The 25,078-nt window shown below is 32.8% G+C and overlaps 1 protein-coding gene across 2 annotated transcripts in view; it reads left to right on the forward strand.

Annotated features, from left to right (window-relative positions):
- Positions 1-25,078, forward strand: part of LOC113395767 (mitochondrial cardiolipin hydrolase-like) — a 125,180-nt gene that overhangs the window by 59,853 nt on the left and 40,249 nt on the right. For both annotated transcript variants that reach the window (XR_010309380.1, XM_026633444.2), the window contains one exon: positions 3,655-3,692. The gene's annotated coding sequence lies outside the window, so the exon portion shown is untranslated. The remainder of the gene's footprint in view (positions 1-3,654; positions 3,693-25,078) is intronic.

Below are 25,078 nucleotides of genomic sequence, written 5' to 3' on the forward strand. Positions count from 1 at the left end.
GGAAGAACATATCTATACATCGAAATATTTAAGGGGTGAACGTGAAATACTTCAAAATATTCATATTTTAGCTGATGTGTAGCCGTGTTGAATTTTGTGAATGAAAATAAATGATTTAACTAAAAAACAGCGATTTCTTCGAATCCGAATGTCTGATTGCCTCGATAGGGTAAACGAAACACAAAATTAGTTTCGTACAAACGTTCTAATCCCCCGTCTAATTTTTTCATGCCAATTCCAGACGTGAGGGCTTGCCAATTCGTTTCTTTTCTCTAGTTTCCTCAGAAAACGGGTTCGTTACACTCACCTTGTGTTTCGTCCTCTAAATGAAATTACAATTCTGTACCTAGAAATATACCGCGCCCATTTTCGACGAAATGTCTATTAAAATCCATACCGATTACTCTGATTATGACCTTAGCGCAGATCGGGGCGTTTAAATTAAATACCACTTGTTTGCCTTTCGTTTCAGTTCTAGTTTCGTAAGAGTGATTGGAAAGTTTTTAAAACATATATGGCCCGGTCGGCGGCCGCGTCTGATTATATTTTGAGACCTAACTAGTAAGCCTCGTGTATCCTAATAAGTCTTTGCATCGTGTAGCACTCTTACTAATAACTAATAACTATCAGTCGTTCAATAGATGGCAGCGATCGGAGAGTTTATACCTATGAACGTATATATCAAGATCTAAAGTTTAATGATTTTGAATCGTTGTAATAAAAACGTATGTTTTCGTACTGTGAACAAATGAGAATGAATAGGAGTAAAGTTTTCAAAGTAGCCTCTCTAAATTTTCATGTAAAGAGAAGTCGGGAATAATTTCACGTTTTGCTTCATCTAAAAAGAAATATTCAATTCGTTCCATTTCGGATACATTTGTGCAAACCGACTCCGACCCAGGTACATTACCTATGATTTCGTATTCAGCGATGTTCCGTGCAAAAAGGAGCAGGAAGTAGCTGTCCAACGATTTATGTCACGAAAAGTCCTTAATAGGTGCGCCATTCCGTACCGCAGACTTGAAAATCTCTGCAAGGCCCGCAATGCAGTAGTGGGCGGCGCCGTACGCTGCACTGCAAAATTGTTGTTTATAGGCCGCACCGCCCTCCGCCATTACTAAAATTATATCACTTATTTCAAATTTCGAATACGGCTCAATCGATTTTTTTAAACTTTTCGTCCTTTGCGTTCGTGTCCCCTAACACGGGTTTATAAGGAATATTCTGAATCTAATTACCGGCACGCAATCTCGAGTCTGCGCGCTCGGGTCGATGCACTCTGTTCTGATAAAAGATAAACTTTTTTGTTGGGCTAATGGCTACACGTTATATTTTGATATCGTAAGTGGCCAAGTATTTATTTGAATTTAAAATTAAGTGAAGATTTAATGTTTTATTGCTATGTTATATCTGAGCATTACGATTTTTTTTTGTTTAATTAACGAAGCGGGTGCTTACGGAATAAAATATTATTTGATAACAATGTATTTATAATAATGTTACCGATTTTCTTATATAAAATATAAGTTGAAAACTTATTAAATAAAATATCTGAGTAAGTATTAAGTACAATAATGTGTGACTATGAATTAATGTTAATATGAAATGGGGACATTTCTCGTTGACGTTAATTACGTTACGTGTCTCGTTGATTTCTTCCGTTATTCTTAATTTAAAGACTCCAAGGAAATGTAATCTTAACCAGAATAAAATATTTCAAGATTATAATCATACTTTTTGCATTTAATTGCAACTTTTTTTTTTAAATTTATCTAATGTATTTTTCGTTTTAATTTCGCTCGATATTTTATCTCTTAATTAAATTATTAAGGTTACCTTCGTTTATCGTTATAATTCAAATGTGCACTCGCTTTTATAATTAAAATATTTTAATAAATATCAAAGCTGATATTTTCATTCTGACATTATTCAAATTCAAAATATATAATTTATTTATCCGATTGGGCCCTTACAATCTTTGTGAAGTATTGAATTTAATTTAAATAGACAATAAACTCAGTAGTTCGTTAATCAAACGTATCAGTTAACATTAGTCATTTACTGAATATGAAAAAATATTAACATTCAAATTATTATACATCAATCATTTTGATAACTACTTGATTATGAAGCAAACTGGTTGTCATTCAGATATAATGTTGATTCGTTTCATAAATAAAAGAAAATAGAGAATTAGTCGAGAGATTTTGCATCATTTTTATGCTCAAGCAGATTGCAGTGGTAATCAAAACGACTGGAATGTCTTTTCAAGGAGAAATTATTTCGGTATCGGTACCTTTTTCGTATAATTTGACCAAATCATTTATTTTTAAATTTATTTATATATACCCTTATGTGTTACCCCTTATGTTTATTTTCATTCTCTTATTCGTATTATATACGTTATGCTAAAGTGTTGTTCAATAGCGAGAATCCCTTGACCGGCTAAAATTATATAAACTTTACTCAGACAATATGACAAATAGATTTTAGTTAGATACAAATTAAAATAAACAGTCCCGTTTTAAATATATTTCTTTTTTATTACATAGTACGAAAATTATCAATAATTAATCATATAGAACCTTCTTTTATTACCGCCGCTACCTTAATAGTTACCACTTTTATTGTTTTATTAACAAAATCTTTACAATATAATATGAATATTTAACACTAAGGTACTTTGTTATAAGTTGATTTAATTCTTTTAATTGTACTTTATTTTTGTCTGTTTCTTTCCCGATTCTAAATAAAAGGGCAACCGAGTTATGATCCTTGGATATGAAAAGCAATTTTAATCAAGGTGAAATTTCCAAAATCCATTCAGTTAATTGCTTTTGTCAATTTATATTTTGTGAGAAACTATGGATGCTTTCAAATGTGATGTATTAATATTAAACTTTTTTCTGTCCTGATAAAATCACACGATTCATGGTCATTGTTTAACTATGTGCCTTGTATGGACAGCGAATAGCTTACAGTCGGCGTTGAATTTTTTTCCTGTTTTAGGAATATGATCTCAATCTACCGCACTTTAGAAATGTTTTAAGTATAAAATATCAATCAAACGAAATCATTATTCTATTACTATTCCGTCACTCTTAATGAGATGGTATGGCAATCCATTACGGCTGCAAGAACATCAGCTACAATGCTACACTGCACAAGGGACATAACATCTTAGTTCCCAAGGTTGGTGGCGCATAGGTTATGTAAGGAATGGTTAATATTTCTTACAGCGCCTTTGTCTATGGGCGGTGGTGACCACTTACCATCAGGTGGCCCATATGCACGTCCGCCAACAAATGACATAAAAAAAAAATATTAACCACTTCTTACATCGCCAATCCGCTACCAAATTTAGCAGTTTACTTGCTATATACCATGTACTTATAGTCACGAAGATCATGTGCCTTCCGAGGTACGGAACGTTAACACTGCCTCGACAGTAAAGCCCAATAACGGCCCGGTAATCGAACCCGTGACTAACAGCTTATACCTAATCAATAAAATAACACAAAGACTTGTTAATATTTAAGCTATTAACACCATTCCTTTGTGACGTTTCACTGTATGTACAGATATGATCTTATGTATGTCACGTATCAAAAATGTTTCTAGTCCAAGACGAGTAACGTTCCATGCTTGTTTCAGGTCCACCGGGTTCAGTAGCCGATAACCATTGATAAAAAGTGAGTACATTCATAAATACGATTTTTGCTAATGTTGCCATGTGCCGATCGTTTCCGAAAATTGCCGAACTTTGATACGATACGATCGACCGATTATATACCAAAAAAAAAAAAAAATTCAATTTTTAGTTTATCTCTAAGTAAACTAATTGTCATCGTCGTGATATGTTATCTATATATAACTATTTTTAATTATGTTGTACAGTATACGAAGCTCGTAAAAATGACATTTGTTTAGTAAATAACTATTTCTAAATTGATATACACAGGTATACATATATATATTTTGTGTATACATTTAGTATAGAAAACTTAATTATTGCTAAGACTATATTCTTAAAAGGGCTTATAAGTTAACCAACTTAATCTAACTACTCGCACATACATATCGACGACGCTATGTTTAAATAACCTTTATGTTTTAATAGCTGGAATGGAATGTTAGTATTTGTTATTTATATACCTACTTATATCGTTTAATGTCTGCCTTATGTGTCTGGTTTTAAGGTTAATCGAGCCAGTGTTGTTTCAATCACAAGGGATATAGCATCTTAGTTCTTACAGTTTGTTGGCGATGTAAGGATTGCCTTGGCTATGGAATATTAGATCGGTCCTTTTCATCAGGTGACCAATTTGTCAGTTGGCGTACGTATTATAAATAATTAAAAAATGATATATTTAAATTGAAGCAATTTTATGGTATTTTATAGCAGCGGATTAAGTATGACTTATAATTCGACGGCTGCAACCGCCGAACAAACTAGTTTCGAAATACATATGTCATTTCATTATTGAGTGCATTCCCGCCGCACCGCGGGCATCGATACGATCAAACGTTATATAGTCGGGGTGCAAATTTTAAAATAACCTATTGTTTGCAGTGATCGATTGCGATCAGGGGTTTGTTCCCGCGGCGATCACGTGACCCGACTAAAACTTAGCAGGGGCTCGTTTATTGACTGTTTAAATGAAATAGGATTTGGGAATACGTTGGCCGTTTGATAACGTATTGGGACTCAGTACATTTATATTGTGCGATTATTTTAGCAATGTAAAAACGTTTAAACTTTTTTTATATTTACTTTCGTCTGCTTTAGTAGGCAGAGGTACAAATATATTTTCGTAATATTAGAAATATATAAATTAAGTATGTTAGGAATAGCATCTTAGTTACCAAGATTGGTGGCGCATGACGATGTATGAATGGTTAATATATCTTATAGCGCCAATGTCTATGGGCAGTGGCGACCACTCACCATCAGGTGGCTCATTAGCCCGTTCGCCAATCCATTTTATAAAAAAAGATATTAAATATCTTGCGGGCAGTATTATAAAGTTAGTATGTCAAATTATTTATATAAGAAATAGTTTACCGTAATGTTAGCTGTAAATCAATCGTTTATATTTTATATTTATTTTCAATCGGTGAAGTTATGCTGTTGTAATTTTAGTTACTTCAGTTGTTTTTGCACTTCATCAAAGAGAATAGTCTTTCCTCCGTACTTCGTTTGGCTTATAGTAGTATTCATTTAAGCCGATTTTTGTACCAACGATGATGGGACGATAACTGCCCATATAAAATCGGTTATGGTCTAAATTAACGCAAATTATTATCGACAACCTCGACTCTAACTGAACTAATAATGTATACTATTTGACATTTTATTTTAAAAAGTGCATATTTTGCGTCAAATGTAGATGAGTGACTTGCAGTTTACGTTTAAATGAAATGAAATCAAAACATAACCTGTCCTAGGTTTCGAAATTCTTAAAAAAACTTTTGCACAACCGCGAAGTTTCGCGTGACATACTAGTTTGAATGAATATAGATAAGAATTTTTGTATTTACTGTTACTGAGCCCTTAAAATAAAAAAAAAGAATTAGAATTTTCGTATCTTTATACAATTTATTGTGGGCGTTAAGTAATCAGTCATTTGTTAAAACAAAAGAACGTCGGCGGCGTACGTCTTTCTCGATCTCCGGACGTATTTCTGTGTAATAAATATGTCTCGTTTCTATTCTTTTCATATTTAAAATAGGTGGGCAGTCTGGCAAATGTGTCACCTGACGGAATGATGTCGCCAACGCCCGTAGACATTACACTGTAGTAAATATTAACCACAATGAGACGATGACTCTGGGAACATTTATCAGCATTTTAGATCAAATATTGTAACAACAATATACAATTCAAAGTACCGATTATATAATACTGTAGTGAATCGTAACGGGATAGCTAGCAATATTATATTTTATAGTAACTTTATGATCGCTCTACAAACAGTTCTAATATTTATATGCGGGTTTGAGATGTTACAAGTTCCAGCCCCCATAACTTGCAACCACCCTTTTATGTAAAGTTAATTGATATTTATGTTCAAGTACCGTTTTATATATTAATGTTTTTATAATATTAAGAACACTTGGGTCCGAATTGGGATGATTGTCGGTTCAAACCCATTAGGAACTTCTGGGTAAAAATATCAAGTGTCAACGATCAGGAACGCGTTTATTTCAACACGACGATGCTTGCAAGAAATGAAATTAAATGATGTAAATGTTTAAAATTAGCAATCATTAAAATACTATTTGTAATGATCGTAAAGTAACAATATTAGCTTACGAATTCGTTGTAGCTATTAAAAGCACAGACGCGCATATGAGCGTGGTCTCAGCTGCGTATGTACGTTTGGCGTATTTCGATCTGTATTATGTATCTTGGATAAACGTGTGTTTTGTGTTTGTTTACTAACGTAACGTAAACTTATAATATTTTACATTATTTTGTAATATGTTTACGCGCGTTTTATTTTTGTTGTTGATTGAATTTCTTATCATACAATTCTGATTTTACGAAAAACGTAAAATTATTTTTATTGATATTTCAAATTAGTAGTTTGATAGAGTTTGTTGCAAATTTTAATTACTTTTTTTTATTTAAAACTAAATTGAGGAAACATTCACAGTAAAATGTATGGGGGAGATAGAGTCTATTGTAGGCATAGACCTGTATATAAAACGACCAGTTCCTCAATTTTTAAATTAAATTACAACGGTGAATACCGTAAGACGCAGAAAAAATATGAACACACTTTCATCTTGTCTTAAAATAGTATTTAGAGATACTAGACTTATGGCCTTATAGAATTGTGTATTTAACATCAAGACATTAAAGTAAGTGTATTTAATGATTTATTCGTGTCTTATTGTTTCAAATACAGAATTCATCACGCGTACTCATACGTAAAAACTGAGTAGCTCAGGGTCCGGAAACACGTACAACACAACCATAGAGTTTAAACAACCTTGAACTTGGCCTTATATTAGACGACGAAAAATATATGTCATGTTTGGGCGTTATAAAACAATTGTCATTTTAGATAATGATACACCGTTCAGAGATATTTCTCTTCGATTCAGGGATACGTTTTTGAGATTCGATAAATGAATCTACAATTGTAGGTTACATGTAAGGTTATTTACTTTTGAATAAAATTTTCATTCGCAGAGTCCTCTTTATGTTTTTATTAAATACCAAATAACCTTTGTTTTTTTTTTAAATTAATTTATATATTTTTTAAATCATCTATTTTTTTATAATAATGTTTCCATGGGACATTGCTCGTTATTAAAACCGCTTGTAGATACATTTATATTTGTTAATTAATTTTATCATAAACTTTAAAGGGGTGCGAAGTAGTTAATAATAAACAAGTGTCTTGACCCCTCGCCCAATTACACCAATTGAGAAACGTATACTTAGTGTCAAGTGACCTTAAATATTGGTTTACCACTTCCTGTACATGCGCCCTTATAATTTTGACTCTTATATTATAATACTTAGGTATTTTAAATTAAATACAATTTAATTTAAATAAAACTTAAACACTGTTTGGCTGACTGATTGACACAATGCACAGCCTTATCCCGTGAGTCCAGAATACACAATATTGTACAGATTTTTTTTTATATTATAACGGTGATTACATTTGACAACATTATGAGTGTGTCAGATTAAGTAAGAAATGAATAAATAATTAGACAATTAAAAACAAGGCTTACACTATGTATTGTATGTTTTAATCAATTCTGTAATAATAATAATTTAATTTAAGTTATTTTTGAATTTTATTGATAACATTGATATTAAATAAGAGGGTACTTTGACTTTTCTGTTCATTATTATGAGTCACGTGATTTGTAGTGAGGCTTATATACGTGATGGAAGCTCTGTACAGAACACTTGACTTTTACTTTTCACTTTGATCCTGGACCAGCAAGTTGCTGCTAACATTTAAGGTACGATATAATTTTGTGATATAGTATAATTGTTATTGCTTGTTAAATTATTGATGAATATATGAATCGTGTTTTTGCAATTATCAATATACAAAGTTAGTATAATTGTATTTATAACTAAAATGACTGCATTTTTGGATATTGAAAAAGAGTAACTACTGAGTTTCTTGCCGGTTCTTCTCGGTAGAATCTATATTCCGAACCTGTGGTAGCTTTACTTTAAATAGTTTGTTAAATGATGATTCAAAAGTGCTTGTAAAAGCCTACTTGAATAAAGTACGTTTAGATTTTGATTAAGGTAATTAAGGTAATTGGTTTTATTGTAATTATTAATTGATACAATATTACGATTACTACAGTTATTATAATGGCTAAATAAATATTTGTGTTTCATATATAATCTTTTATTGTCTTATAACCTTAAAATATAATAAAGTAATAAAAAAGAAATAGAAATTATCTTAAAATATCCTGACATAATGTATTAAGTCACTCTAAAAAAATCTAACAAGTGCATTTTTAAAATGTCTCTATAAGGGGTTCAATATTCTATCAAGCCATATGTTTCTGTGAAAATGGAAGATGTTTTTTCTTTTGTCGGATAAAAGGGTCAATTTAAAATCGGTGGCAGAACATGATTTTAAATTGACCCAAAGATCTTTGTAAGTAGTGAAAATAGGGGTTATTGTAGTTAGAAATGTATAAGTTCCGTGGTTTAAAAGTTTCGCGAAAGAGTAGAAAGACAGACCACTGGCACTTGTCACAATCAGCTGATTTCCTATTCTACTAACGCAATGATCCAGCTGCAAGTAAAAATGGCCTTCAGCTACCATTAAGCTTCGGTTAATTTGTTTTGTTGTTCTGATAGTCGAAATCAGATACGAATAGAATTGGGAACTTATCATAACCGTTAATTTTAGTAGAATTACCCCATATTCAAATTACTCCAAAACTCAACATTTTTGTTGAAAAAGTCTGTCGGTTACTGAGATGTTATCGATTTAAAACACGCACACGTCTAGTTAAATATACGTTAAATTTAATTGAACACAAATCTCACGAATGACAGAGAAATAATTTTATAAAAATACATAATATTATCTCTTATATCGACTGCTGAAGATTTAATTTTGAATAATTTTACTCGGGGATATGTTAAATAATTAATGGTTTTATATTATACGAAATTTAAATATGCATCGAATTAAAGGTGTCTTCATAAAAGCTAAACGAGGTTTAACTAATTGATTATAATGGTTAATAGTTTTAGTCAACACAAGATAAAGATCTCTTTCAATATATTTTTAAAGATTATATCAATTTCATACATGTAAAATATTTATGTAATGTATCACCTTCTTTAATATGAATGTGTATGCAATGCAATGCAATTCATTTATGTTAGATTACTATGTTCTAGAAACGATTCGTTTTGCTTACGGATACTTGGTATTTCTAATTGATGTTAACTTTTGATTTACATGTCATCTTTATGTATCCTACTATCCGTTATTCGTAATCTTATGATCCGTAAGTAGCCAGCTTATGGTAGCTTCTGAATTGCGCTTCGTAGACAATTATATTATTCGTAAGCAAAATGATTTATGAAATTATATATTTTAGACTATTTAGAAAAAATATATTTTTTGATAAGATTTGGATTTATTTAAATATAAAGCATAAGAAACTCACAAACGTGACAATTATAAATATCGTATTTCGACATTAAGGTAACGTATGCGTAAAACTTATAAATCGTATTCACCGTCAAAGAAGACGATGCGCCCTAGAGAAGGCGCGTCAAGAACGATCTGCAAATTACACAGAGTGCAGTATTTATTAGGCTTACATTTACATAGAGTACAAATTAACATATCGCATATTTAATTACAGCGCCCATTGACAAAGACCGCTCACTCGAACTTTACAGTGAACTTAAATATTAATCTTATTTTTTACGATTATTAACTATTGATTTTTTTCTAGTTAATATGATATGTATTGAAAATAATAGAAATAATAATAATAATAAATAAATATTGGACTACATCACATACATTACTCTGATCCCAATGTAAGTAGTTAAAGCACTTGTGTTATGGAAATCAGAAGTAACGACGGTACCACAAACACCCAGACCCCAGACAACATAGAAAACTAATGAACTTTTTCTACATCGACTCGGCCGGGGATCGAACCCGGGACCTCGGAGTGGCGTACCCATGAAAACCGGTATACACACTACTCGACCACGGAGGTCGTCAAAAACATCCGAATTGCGTATAACACGATTATTTATTGAGAGACTATATAATACCTATAGCTATTGAAGATTATTATCAATGTATTATATAAATATTTTTTAAGACATAATTTTTTATAACATAATTTTGCCGTTTAATTACTTTAGATTTCCCTTTATTGAAAACCTCTATTGTTATATTTCTTTTATTATTCGTGTCAATATTTTTTTTAAATATTTCTTCGCTGGTAACGGTTAACGGACGGTGTGACGTAATTGAAAACCAATGTCCCTTTTAATGAGAAATTATAATGATTGACTCATAATTAAAAGGTGTTATTTGAAATGTAATATAACGAGCGTCGAATTATATCAAATTGCTGCTTTTTCTAAGCGATCCCTATTTTTTTTAACAATTTTAAGCAATTGTCAACTCTATCCCCTTATCTTATGGATCAACGAATATTTCGAAATGTATTATTATCATCACCTTACATCGGTTGCTGTTTTAGAAGTTGTTGATTTCTTTCTTTGAATTCTAAATCTTATCTCATCGGTGTAAGGTTCATATTTGATTAAGGGTTCTTGAATTCAATAATAAGGGCACGCGTACAAGTGTAATTCATAATATTTAGGTTACAAGACTCTTTAAATATACGTTACAGTCAAAATTAGTGTAATTATACCCCGAAATTGAATGTTTTTGAAGAATTGTTTCCTAACTAGATATATATTATTGTTAAAAATGTTTTGTTATTAACGAAATTTGTTATCGAAACGCGTTACCAAAAGTTTAAGTAATCTTTTGACTTGATTGTATGAAAATATACTAAATTATTTGAGTAAAGTCGCGGTCGTCGCTTTCATTTTCTGATTCTATTCCATTTTTAAAAGGTAAATATTTTATAAAACGTGTTCTAAAATCACTGTCAATTAATTTGAACATCCTCTTGAACATTCCCAGAAACACCTGCCAACGCTCTACCACTAAATTACGGTTATCTATGTAGAACTGATTACAAGAACAGAATTTAAAAAAGGAAGCAGCCTTCTCTCAAAAAAATGACATTAAATAATAGGTGGACATTAAAAAGACATTGAGAACTGTATTAACGAATGTTTAAGAGCTCATTACGAAGCAAGTCGGGATAGGAAGGTCAAATTTATGGTCGCCCATTACCTGTCCATCGACACAAAAAGCTTAAGTAAAAAATGCACAGCAGGGATGGAAAGTGGTTTTGGTTAAATGCAGTTCCAAATCTTAAATATTAAAGTCTTTTAAATATCCAATGTACCTAAAACAGTATTCAATATAACGTTAATTTAATTTCGGTTTTAATTAATTCTTCGATTTGAATATACGTAATTAGCAGCCTCGCGTTTATATCTGCTCTTAACATACTCCTTTATTTTTAATTAAAGCTACATTTAGAAGCGATTGCACTGCCGAATTACAACAACGGTATTTCAATTGGGGGACCAATAAATCTCAAATGTCAAATGTCCGATCAGATAAACCGAAAAAAAAAATAATACTAATGTATATTTATTTTGTTCGAGTCTCGATCCTTGTCTAATGGACACAAGGACATTCGCTATTGGACATTCTTAATAAGGCTTTTACGAAGAATGATTTGTAACAAGGAAACGTCGAGCAGGTGATAGTAATTACGATGTGAAACAAAAAACTCGCCTCACCTTACATTCGTGGCACCTTTTAATGGCAGCTGCTATTTAAGGGACGTGTCATAAACGACGCCCTAGATGTTTGTTTAAAGATTGTCTATACAATAGTTCTTAAAAATACTTTGTACAGATAAATATAAGACCACGCCACCCATAGATCTCTGATTCGTAAACGCGTGTCTATAAAGGATGTGGGGTACAAAGGCTCGCATTGTTCTACCCTCGTTTGAGGGTAGTTGGAGAAATGGACGCGTCTTCTCGGTAAGAGGATTCGTTTTTGTTGGCTGATGAATAAATTTTTGTTATCTATGGAACATTGTTCTGCGCCGACAAAGGATGGAAAAATGCCTGTTCGCATAATGGCTTGAGCTGTATAATTGTTTTCTCAAGTGTCATTTATTGTTATCGTTGTTTCACGATCCTGTGCTTAATAAAGGTAGTGTTATTACTTTAAAATCATTAAACGAAAGAAATACTCTTTGATGCTCATTTATTTTGAAGAGTTTTATGTTCAAAGTTACAGCAGCCGTTCTACGTTTATACCAGAATAAAACAATAATCCAATTTGTTATCGTATTTTTACCAGTCCGTTAGTCGTACTTAATTTTGAATGAATACTAAAGCTGATTCAGTTTTCATGTTCATTTATTAACGTGCACTTGTCCTTCAATGTTATTATAAAGCGATCGTTAAGTTTATACACTACTGTGTAGTACAACGGAGTTTTATCTCAACGCGCATCGGTTACGTGACATCGCTAGTAATATTAAGCGGGTAATGTCATCACGGCGAGATAAGGAACCTTTTATCGGCCAAAGTAAATGAGTATCGATCATATTGGGACCAGATAAGCCCCATAGAAAAATGTATAAGAAAAAAAGGATCGTCTGTTATCGTTAAATTGTTAAAATCTCAAACAATTTCGATGCATCGACTGGTGAAACCGTTTGGCGGGCGAGCAACTTAAGGTTTATGGTTTTTTTTATTCATTCCCGTTCTAAGAACGACGGCGGCTTTTTGGCGCCTACAAAATCCCGCTTTTTTTTTTGTGTTTTTTTTTTTGCTCGTTTCTTAGACAAAATTTGGTGGGATCGGTGTTTTGTTGTTTACGTGCAGACGATTTTTGCTGAGTCAATTTGAACTTAACCGATATTAGGATAACAGTGTTAATTCTTATCTTTATTTATTAAGTTGTAATATCTCTAGTATCTAGTATATATTACATAGCATTGAAATTTATAATTGTTGTACTAACGAGCTATGTTTTCCTTTAAGTTGTGGTCCTTATAATAAAAAATATTTAGACACGGAAAATAAAATTACATCGACATTTTTAAAGTCCAAGCTATTTATAATATATTCAGATTGTTGAACGATATTTAAGTTAAACTGTGTTTGGAAAATTAACTCTCGAGGCGTCAAGTAATAACAGTTATATTCGCGATACACAGAACGAAATTACCAAAAATACGATTGGGGGATAATTATTTTGGATTGCACCAAGTAAGGAGTTATTTGACCGGTTCTAGAGATGTATTGAAGTTGCCGCTTTGATGTGTTCTCTTATTAAATTGTAGGAATTAGCAAATTTATGTTTGTTCTGAAAGTATCTTGATATGTGTTATGAAAGTTTATAAAATTTATGTATTTTTAGACAGATTGGGAAATAAACGATTGTATAAGCTTTATTATTGCTGTTTGACGGTAGGACCTACCTATTTGGTGGTTCATATAAATAAACAAAAGTTAAAAAAAATAAAGGCCTCACAGAGTTTCTTTCGGCGGTTCTGTTCGAATATGAAGTGTTTTTTTTTTCTTTTTTTTTATAGTCAATAAGCATATACTTGAGGCGAGATGGCTCAGTGGTTAGAATGCGTGCATCTTAACCGTTGATTGCGGATTCAATTTCAATGAAACTCTGACACATGTGTATCCACCAACTCGAATTGGTGCAGCGTGGTGGAATAAGCTCCAAAACCTTCTCCTCAAAAGAGAGAGGAGACCTTAGTCCTGTTGTAGAAAATATATAAATAATAATAGGTCAATCTATTGAACTTACCATCAGTAGAATACAACGGCTACAGAATACCATACTGTTCCACCGTCAAAGACCTTGGTGTCTATTTAGATCGGTCATTATCGTGGTCACTACAAATTAAAGAGGTCAGTAGGATTTATTTGCTACACTGACTTCATTACGACGTCTCCAATTCCTACCAAAATTATGCTAGCAAACTCTCTCCTCTTATCCGTAAAATCTATTAAAAATTACTATCTGAATAATAATTTAGACGACTTCACTTAATTTCCATGTACTGTTTTTCTCTAGCATATTATATATATAGGTATTTTTTAGTATGTAATAGTAATATTTATCATTTTTTATATTTGTATTAATTATAAGTATTAGTGTGTAACATTTGTATGTAAGTTTATTGGCTGCACCACCTACCCAGTTTAAGTTCAATGAATCTCTCTTCGTTTGGGTTGTCTGGAAGAGATGGCTAATTAGCCATAAGGCCGCCCATTGTACAACACATTAAATTTATACTATTTTAATTTTAGATTTTGTATTTTGTGTTTATGGTGTACAATAAAGAATAAATAAAATAAATAAATAAAAATAAATACCTAAAAGATACCACATATCTATAAATTAATTCTATTTAAAGCAATTTTTTACGTATTACTATTTATAGCGATCAAGTTAATTTCAATATGAAATTTATTTTAAAATATAATTTATTTCAAGGCGTACAAAAACGTGACAAGCGACACGATTCTTTTCACACAGTCTGTCACTAAAAATATGTTATCTTTGAATCGAAATCTGCATTAGTGCTTGTATTTCAATCACTAATAAACACGTTTTCGACTATAATTAGCACGTCATATTCGTTTTTTCGTTGCATATGTCGTGTGTTGCGTTCCGTCGGTACGTCATTTCATTTGATTTACTTTACACATCTTGCCGTCTGCGCGTGAAATCGGTAAATCAGTGCGAATATGTCTTAGTTTTAATGTAATCCCGTCTGTGATGTCTTATTGGTATCTTGAATTGATTTCTTATTTAATTGTTATAAGATTCATAATCTGAAATTATATGTCATTCAATTACGCCCTTTTGAATCTTCGTGTTACAGAATTCAATTGAATATAAAGTTACCGCGGCTTACGAATGTATTCGACCGAAACGAACCATCAAAAAACTCTGTAGTTACTCTATTTCTCAAATGGAATATATACAATCATTATGTATAAATGTTCCAGCTTCCTCGACAATTTTATCGATTTTTGTGTGTTTTTTTATGGGTAGCTTACGATCAAATGGTCTCCTTATGGTCTGACTCACTTACCCTTCAAACCGAAAGACAACAATACTAAGTAGTGCTGTTTGGAGGTAGAATATCTTATGATAGTGTGGTACCTACTCCGACGGGTTATCCCATAGCATCCCCACGAAACGTTCTTAGTTTGATTATATTATTTGTATTTCTTAAAGCTTCAATTTCTTCACCTTAGATATCTATTGAACATTAGTTCTATATAGTTTTGAAGTATAGTCATCCTAGATACCTAGCTCATTAGCTCAATAACATTAAATAGCCAGTTAAATGGACAAGACCTCAGTCCATACCCTGAATTGGCTGAATAGCGCGACCCACATCACCTTGACCTGTACGAGACGAACAGACAGTTAACGACCGGCCTTCACATTGAATGTCATTTATATTGAAATTGCAATTTGAATTCGCTAGAATTTTTAAGACTGGCTGTGCGTGATGGTTCTTATATCGATTATTCAAAACAACGACTGAATATTTTAATTTATAAATGTCGTCGAGATATATCTATTATTAAATATACATACTAAGGACTACAATATTTGTACGAAAAAAAATATCTATACATTTTTTTTGTTGCCGTTACATTATTGTACACTCCCACGAATACTCGTGTATGTATCCTGTAAATATGTGCTACAAGAGAACCGCAAGATTTCCTACCCACTTACGTTACGAAAATAACTTGTCGTATTCAAATAAATAATCGAAATTTCTCGGATTTCGGAAAGTTTGAGAACAGATGACGATAGATTTCCACACCATGTTTGTCAAGTGTCTTGCGCGGTGTATGTTTCAGTGTCGGATGTCGCGTGTCTAGAAATATCTGCCTATTTAAGATCGCCTTCCGTCACACCGTTGCTACTCATTTGTAACGCGCGAGGAAATCTTTATAATTTGTTTAAGTCTTAGTATTAGTCTGATCGAAGCTAGAATTGTAATAAGATGTCTAACTGATAACTGACTGAGTTTCCTTATTGTTTTAAAAATTTACAATACAATTACAATTAATTTTGCAATGATGCCGGATGAAATTGAAGCAGCTTGGTGGAATACGCCCAAACATTTTCTCAAAAAGAAAGCACCTCCTAAATTCGCATTGGGTCATATAGAGGAAAGAAGACTTCAGCTTAGCAGTGATGCAAAATAGAACTGTATTGATTTTGAGAGTAGCGTAATAGGTACTCGTTTACTAACTCATTGGTCTAGAGTTCGAAAACTCGGTCAGCCCAATTAAAAGTTGTTCGATTCGGTCAAGCAATAAGCAGTGGTCCGGAATTAGGAAATAGGTTTCCCTTGCCTCGGAAAGCACGTAATGCGATTGGTTATGATACCGATCTCCGGTCATGTAAGATTGTCGTATCTGACTAAAATAATGAAAGGATAGAGAGTGAATCTGTGTTTGCACACACATTTTTGATCTGTAATATCTTCTAGCAAGTCTGTGATTGGTCGCCTTGGTAGAATTCCCTTAGGGGGAACAATTTTTCAAAGAATTTATATTTTTGTAATTAAGTTTTCAATGGTAAATGAATATGTTATAGAAGACATTATATATTGTAATTGTAATATTTTTATTCGAATGTATAATAATTAATGAGCTATTTCATACATAAATGTGTCACAAGGAATTCAGGTCTTGGAATTGCATCTTATGTCCGTAGTCGATGGTTACGTTTTCCTGTACCGCTAAACGTGTAATGAATTATTAAATAACCATTTCATTTCTTAGAAATTGTTAGCGACAACTAAATTATTGTAGAGGATAATTGTCTTAATAATATATATTGTTATGGTGATGATACTAACTATATGTGATAAGTATTGTTTAGTCATAATCCGTCAGAGGCTTGAGATATACGAGTCGACATCGACCAGTAAAAAATTGATGATGTCTATTGAATTGATATCAAAATCAAACCAGCAAGAAACTCAGTGGTTACTCTTTTCCACCACTCCAAAATACAGAGTATGACAATAAAGTACAATTAAATTTTAAAATTGATACGTCATCTCTCAGCCAAACCCAGTAGTCGACTAGGACATAAATCTCGACTAAGATATCCATACATTTTTGAGTGTCTATAATCAATTACCAAAACTAAATTTACTTCTCGTGTTAGAGAATAATCATTATCAAGTCAAAACTGTAATTTAATTTATTGAAGATGATTTCAGTTACGACGATTAAGCTTCAAGTTTAAGTTAAGCTGTTTAGTTCTTAAATGACTTAAGTACAAATTCTCGCAGTTAATGAACGCTCAGTTTGCGAATGTTTATCTGTATCGATTTAATTAAACTATCTTAACTATAACCACACGGATATTAACGCAATGTAGGTAAAATAAGATGTTCTAGTGTTTAGTATATGTGAGTACGAAGATCACAGAATCAAATCACTCAGATTTCAGATCAGTACCACTAAATTTTGATATGCTTATAATTAAATTAAATTCATCTCGTCTTGGCGGTGAAATAAATTTCTTTATAAAACCTGCATGGCTTGGATAAAAATTGACATAATGTCATAGCCACTAGACCACATTGGAGCAGGGGAGGGCAATAGGCTTATTAGCATCCAATGTGGCCATTCTTGTAGCTATAAGGACGTCAATAAGCTATATCAATCAATCAATCAATCAAAATATACTTTATTCAAGTAGGCTTTTACAAGCACTTTTGAATCGTCATTTAACAAACTATTTAAAGTTAAGCTACCACCGGTTCGGAATGTAGATTCTACCGAGAAGAACCGGCAAGAAACTCAGTAGTTACTCTTTTTCAATATCTAAAAATACAGTCATGTTGGTTAAGTACAATTATATATGTATGTTATGTCTCCTGCCTGGAAGTCAACAAGCATTAACTCCACGCTTTTTTATCATATGCCCAGTAGGCCATTCTATGGACTATCCTTATTATTGTTATATGTCCGATTTTGCTAGTCAACAACTGTCAAATAATATCTACAAAATGATCTTATTTTTACGTATGTGTCTGTCCCATTCGTCGGTGTAAAAGACTTCCGTATCGGTAAGGCGCGTCCGATGGCCTATTCTCTTCGTCCCGGCCACAATTCTAAATCTGGTAACGCTGCCCGTCTAATTCCGGACAATGTAACTATCGCTCACTTCCTCTTACGTAACGTCTAAGACAATTGGTTATGTACAATAGACTATATCGTTGTCTAATACAATTTGTTGGGGAAGTTGAATGACATTATATTAATGTATGTATGGATGTTACAGCGTAGGAAACGTTTTGTAATGTCTCGTGTGTCGCGAGCTCAGGTTGCAACAGTCTTTGTATATGGGTTTGTTCGATCTAGATAATATTAATTGGAATGTCATTATATTCCTCTAATATTTGCTCTGGGCACGCGTTACACGTTCAATTTGACTTTACTAAGTACATATATACATATATTAATATTGGAGTGTCTGTTTGTAATATTAAAATAACCGCGTTTTACTAAATGCATATGTATGTATACACGGTACATAATACCTAAATAACATTTTTTACAATTTTTGTCTGTCTGTCTGTTTGTTCCTGCTAATCTCTGGAACGGCTGGACCGATTTTGACGGGACTTTCACTGGCAGATAGCTGATGTAATAAGGACTAACTTAGGCTACTTTTATTTTAGAATTATATGTAAAATAATAATAAAGACACGCTTTTTTATTAAATTGAAACGCGCACGAAGTCGCGGGCACAGCTAGTACGTAATATAAATAAACCTTATTATTCGACAATCGAAGCGGTTTAGTATCTTCTGGAAGATCTCTGGTCAGTAATACTGGAGACAGTAAAAAAATTTGATATACAAGACTTTTCTTTTTCATTCTCTAGTTCTCAAATCCAGGTATCACGAGAACTATGCAACAGTCAACAGCCTTGTAATATAACACATTAATGCAATGTTATCGGTATGTAAAAGTGTGTCACACACGTGCCCCGCGTCTGTGTCTAGAACTCCAGATGCAGAAATGTGTTAGTCGCATTCCTTCGCCGTGATTCGTGTGAAATGTTACTTATATTTAAGCTTATTGAATTGAAACTACATACATTGCGCGCGATGAAAGTAATATTTTATGTATGAATTCGATCGGAACGTTTATTTGTGTATTGTTTACGAATGAAACGTATCAGACACCAAAAAGTTTGATATATAGTTTAACTTCTATAAGACGTAACTGCACCAGTACGCCGTGGATACGTTTTATGTATCAGAAGGTATTATCGGATATAGATTACTTACTCTGAAAGCCCGTCTGAGTAGGTACCAACACATTCTACCGCCAAACAGCAATGCTCATCATCGTTGTGTTACGGTTTGAAGGATGAGTAAGCCGGTGTTCCTTGGCATAACATATTGTTCCCAAGGTTGGTGGCGTATGTGTTTTAAAATGGTTATTATTTTTGTCTATGGGCGATGCTGACTGTTTACCATATCACATGTACATATATTCTGTACGTTCCGTCTATTTATTATTATTTTTTATTGCATAAATCTCTTGTCTTGTTCTTTTTGACATATTGGTTTATAATATATAATAACAATAGACGACCTCCGTGGTCGAGTAGTGTGTACACCGGTTTTCATGGGTACGCCACTCCGTGGTCCCGGGTTCGATTCCCGGCCTAGTGAATGTAGAAAAAGTTCATTAGTTTTCTATGTTGTCTTTGGTCTGGGTGTATGTGGTACCGTCGTTACTTCTGATTTTGCATAACACAAGTGCTTTAGCTACTTACATTGGGATCAGAGTAACGTATGTGATGTTGTCCAATATTATTTATATATTTATTTAATAATAATTATGTATTATTAGTTAGTAGTCCCGTTTAAAAGCGTGTAGCTATAACATATATACCAACAAGATGCTCGGTGACTAGTATTTCTTGATGATTCATGCTGATTATTGTATATGTATAGTCATCAGGTATTGTGGTGTTATAGTCTCATCTAATATGTTAGCTTAGATTTAATCTTATATCCTCTTCGTTCACGAAATTGAGCTACAAGAAAATCTATAAAGTGGCTTCGGGGTAGACAACACACACGAAACAGTTGCAACAAAGATTCACAACAACAACTGGAGTCTAAAAAATGTTACACATAAAAGAGGCATATCAAAGCATTTTTATACAGACAGATGTCATCATAGCAGCGATAGCATCAACGCAACGCACCGCACTTAAGATTATCAAAACGTATAAAAACAAAAGCGGCAAGGGTGTCGACCCGGGAAACGATCCGGGACTTCACGGTCGGAGCCTTCCCGCACGTGCTACAAATGCAACGAAACTCATGCATATTTCTATTGCTTCGGTATTATAACTCCGTTAGGGCACTTCCATACAGGGACGAGACGCCAATGGCGCCAGTGTGGGTAAACAATTTTTTATCACGTATATGCAAATATAATTGCCTTTTAGAAAGTAATGTCGGTTTTTCTTAGTCTGGAGTGTTTCAACAATTTAAACTTAATTTTACTAAATAATTTTAATGTATAAAATTTTAATAGAAATAAAAATTGCTTGTAAATAATATCTAATTAATTTCCAGAAGTAAGAGTTTTTGTAAAAATTAATTATATTGAGAATATTAGTGAAAAAAGTTCAACCATATCCAGTGAAACTTATTTAAGAAACAGCGGTTAATAATGTTAAAGGTCTCGGTACGTTTTTGTTGCAATAACACCCGAACCGTATCGAATCTATTCTAACTAGATATTCCGCCATGTTGCATGCGCACGCGCCGCTGCGCTCCAACTAATTAATACATGCCCTTCCAGCTTTTCATTAGCGCTCAGACGTGTTTTTGTTAAGATGTACGGATGTTTTTAGCGTCGCTTGTTTACTATGGAGCTGGTATCGGATAGTTAGAATCGTATCATCCTTACTAGCGCTTGACACGCGACAGGAGTTATTCGAACCATCTATTTGATGTTCCGTTTTCATTTTAGATGTTACGTATTTAATTTTAGAACAAGAAAGTGTTTTTGGATGTTTTTTTTTTATGAAATGGTGAAATCCGAATTCTTAACTAGGAATAAGGCGTGCTTGTCAAGATACGATATATTTAATTGATTTCGAACTGAAACTCTACGACGTAGATTTGAAAAGCGAATATTGCATAAACACTCTTGAATTTTAGAACTGTAGTTTTCACTTAGACTATTATTAGGTAACGAAGAGACTTGTTTTGATTAATATTATTTAAAATTTGTCTGTCTATCTGTCTACTCACAAGCAATTGTAAAGCAAATTGCATTTTGATTCCTTTATTATTCTTTTGATCTACAGTTAAGTATAAATAAATAATACAATACGCCAGTTACAATGTAATGAATTGTTCATTATCACCCGACACAATTAACTGTAACTCGACCGCAATGACATTCAGAAGAAATCTCAAGTAATTGAAAGCCACGTTAATTAAATCAAATCATTAATTCAAAGCACTCAAAGGACCACCCGAAACGTAATCACAATGGCGGGAGATTGCAAATGTTCAATAAGCCGAAAGCTGTCACTGATCACGAGTCAGACGATTAAAAGTCGTTCGATTAAAAGTGAGTCGATTTAAAATTGACCAAACGAAACGCAGGCGCATTCCGGCGAGGTCGTCAACCGTGAGCTCTTCAAGTTAAAGACGATATTTTTTTTTCTCACCATTTACGATAGTGGATTGACAATCAGGCAGAAGCGTTAAGGTATACAGACAAGCTAACCTCGGAACCTTTCGGTTTCGTAATCTTAATGTAATTTTTGACAGCTCTGTTATGACTGGATGAGTTTATTTTTTTTTTTATTTTTCATTTAGTCTTCACGGGCATTGCAATAGCTCACATTCGTTTCATTTGTTTTTTCTTTTCGTAATGATGACTTTATTACTCGAAGACACGATGCGAGGTAGACAGGTTTTTTACACAAATTACTTTTACACTCACTAAGAGATTAAAGTAATTTTGTTGGGTTTTCGACTTAAAGACTTCGTTCACCGTTTGTTTATTCTCGGGCACGCACTTAATCAAAGTGTTTTGGGGGATTGTGTTAGTTATGTTAATAAATATAATGTTTTATGTAGATTCTTAGCAATGACTTTAGCTTCTTTGCAGTAGCAAAATTAGTATTAAAATTTATGTACACATGTCGTGAGAAGAAAAATAAGAGCTTACGATTAGTTAATAAAAATATATGTATATATATTTTTAATGTAGGCTTTTGGTCCGTACTTAACATCCGTAGGCCCCAACCCTGCTCCTCCAAAGGGAGAGGAGACCTCAGCCCAGCAGTGGGATATTCACAGGATATTACTTTAGTAAAGGACAATTTCTGGTGGACATATGACTATTATTTAAGAACGGTGTACATGATGACGTGAAATGAGATGTACTGTCTGATTAAATATATAAAACATTTGAATCGCTACACTGGCCTTAGAATAAATGTTTATAAATCAACGTAAATGTTCATGAAGTATCATTTCATCGCAGAAAGGACGTCGAATTTCCGTTCGTATGAAATTAAATGAAATCTAGAACGTGTTGTTTCGTACTCAGTAGGTCGCGGTGCTCGAGAGATCCTCCAGCGAGATACGAATTACAGTCTGAACTGCGGACTAAATCTTTAGGGCTGCTATTTTAATAATGTTTGTATTCTTTTGTCTTTTTTTTTCAAAGAGTAATGAGATTTTTCTTGGAACTACCGTTAGTGTTAAATATTTAACTATATTACTAAATACTAACTATAATTTGTATGTAAGTAAGTTTCTTAATAAACTGGTTACAATTATATCAATATTTTGGTTTCATATTAAGATTGATAATTAAAATAATATTTATATATTCTTTCAAATATCGCAAACATAATTAGCCGATACTTCTCACAAATGTTTATGATATATTTGTCTTAAGCAGGAAAAAAATAGCGGTCTTTGCTGGTCGCAAATCCCCCGAAAATCAAACTAATCCTTTATTGAGTAATACGGATTATCTGTTAAAATATTTTTTTTTAATATAAGATTTAATAATTGGAAGAGATATGTTGAAGATTAAAGTAAAATGATACTGTAATAGTTTTAACATTTACGAAAAGACAACTTGGTCGCAGGTTACTGGGTCTTTAAATAAATAGCACTTTCAGCAACCCTATGTGATGAAATGCGAAATCATGGAGTCCCACAGTATAATAAGCAAGGTGTGTCGTCGACACATTTAACTACATTTTGCTTCATAATATGAGCACTTCAATTTTGCATAAGGGGAGTATTTCTATATTCATTATGATGGCGAAGTGAATGAGACTCTGCGATCTTAAAAGTAGTTCGAATTTTGTGCAGTCGTGGGATGTTCCTGGAAATAACAATAAACAATTTAAAGCTCATGTAAAAAAAAATTGACAATTAAGGCATCTTACTCAATACAAGATTATATTAAAAATAAAAAAGCGTGGCTTTAGTATATATTGATTTCTTAAAATTTAATTGTACTTTACTGACATACTCTGTAATTTACATGGCCGAAAAGAGTAACTACTGAAGTTCTTTCCGGTTCTTCTCGGTATAATCTACTTTCCGAACCGGTAGATTTACATTTAATTCAATACTAACATGTTCAAAAGTGCTTTTATGAGCCTACTTGAATAAAGAATATTTTGTTTTTTTTTATGTAAAAATATGTTCCAAAAACTATACAAAGTGTCTTGTCGTACGTTTACACAGCTAAAATCACTTTATTAACACAGTAGCATAATAAAAGAATGATATCTGGCAATCATTAAAAGCTATTCTTACAGCCTGTAGTTACTCGAAATAAATTCTAAATGCGGTCCAAGTAATATTACCTACATCAAGCAACATTGGAGCACGAGCTTTTCCAACAGGCCTTTTTGCCGACTAGTCATCAGTCAGATACACTAGAACTTTAGAACAATAATTTACAAATATCGCATTCCATTATCATTCATATATCTTTCTATAAGAGGTTATTATCCTTTGTAAATGTTTTGCGTATATAATGAACGTCAATAGGCGGTATGCAATGTGCGTAGTTCACGCCGTAGTTTATGGCATAAGTACGTGGGCCGACACTTTAACGGTCAAGGGCAAATCGTCCGTCACCAAGGTCGCGCCATTGCCCGAGCTCCGAATTTCACGAAAATATTTACTTAATACGTTATTAGGCCACGTATTTCGATGTCGACTCTTAGTTTATATTACGAAAGGCTAAAATTCGAAGCGAGCGTTTATAGTTTTAAGTCCTTTTGAGTGTAAATCTTCGCATTCGGCACTTAAGTATTCTATGTCTTAGCACTTAGGGACATTGGCATTTTGAGGTTTTTGTTTTAAATTCTTTATTACTTGTATGTATACGGGTGCTTGTACGTGAATGAGAATGACGATGAACGAGTTCACGTCGCAACGGACACGTTTATAGCATGACTTAAATATACTTCGTAATATTGGAAAATAGTTCGAGATAATTTTCTCAAATTGTTATTATAAGAAGTATTAAAATCATTCCTTTATCAATATGTTGTTGCCTGTGGGACCTTCAGGCAACAGCAAGTTTCTGATCATCTGAAGAATACTGACTGACGTGCTATTCGAATAAAATATCAATAGTAGATACAAGATCTAAATTTTGATTTCAAATGCAAAGCAAGCGATTAGAGTATCTGGTAATCGCCTCTATGATCGAGTTCTTTTCTAATATTGACGAAGATTTAACCTATATATCTGTAGGTTTATAATACTTTTGCAAAAATATAAATAGGACAGGAGAATCATTAAAAACATACCAGAC

This window comes from Vanessa tameamea, chromosome 16, assembly GCF_037043105.1.
Source record: "Vanessa tameamea isolate UH-Manoa-2023 chromosome 16, ilVanTame1 primary haplotype, whole genome shotgun sequence".
NCBI lineage: Eukaryota > Metazoa > Arthropoda > Insecta > Lepidoptera > Nymphalidae > Vanessa > Vanessa tameamea.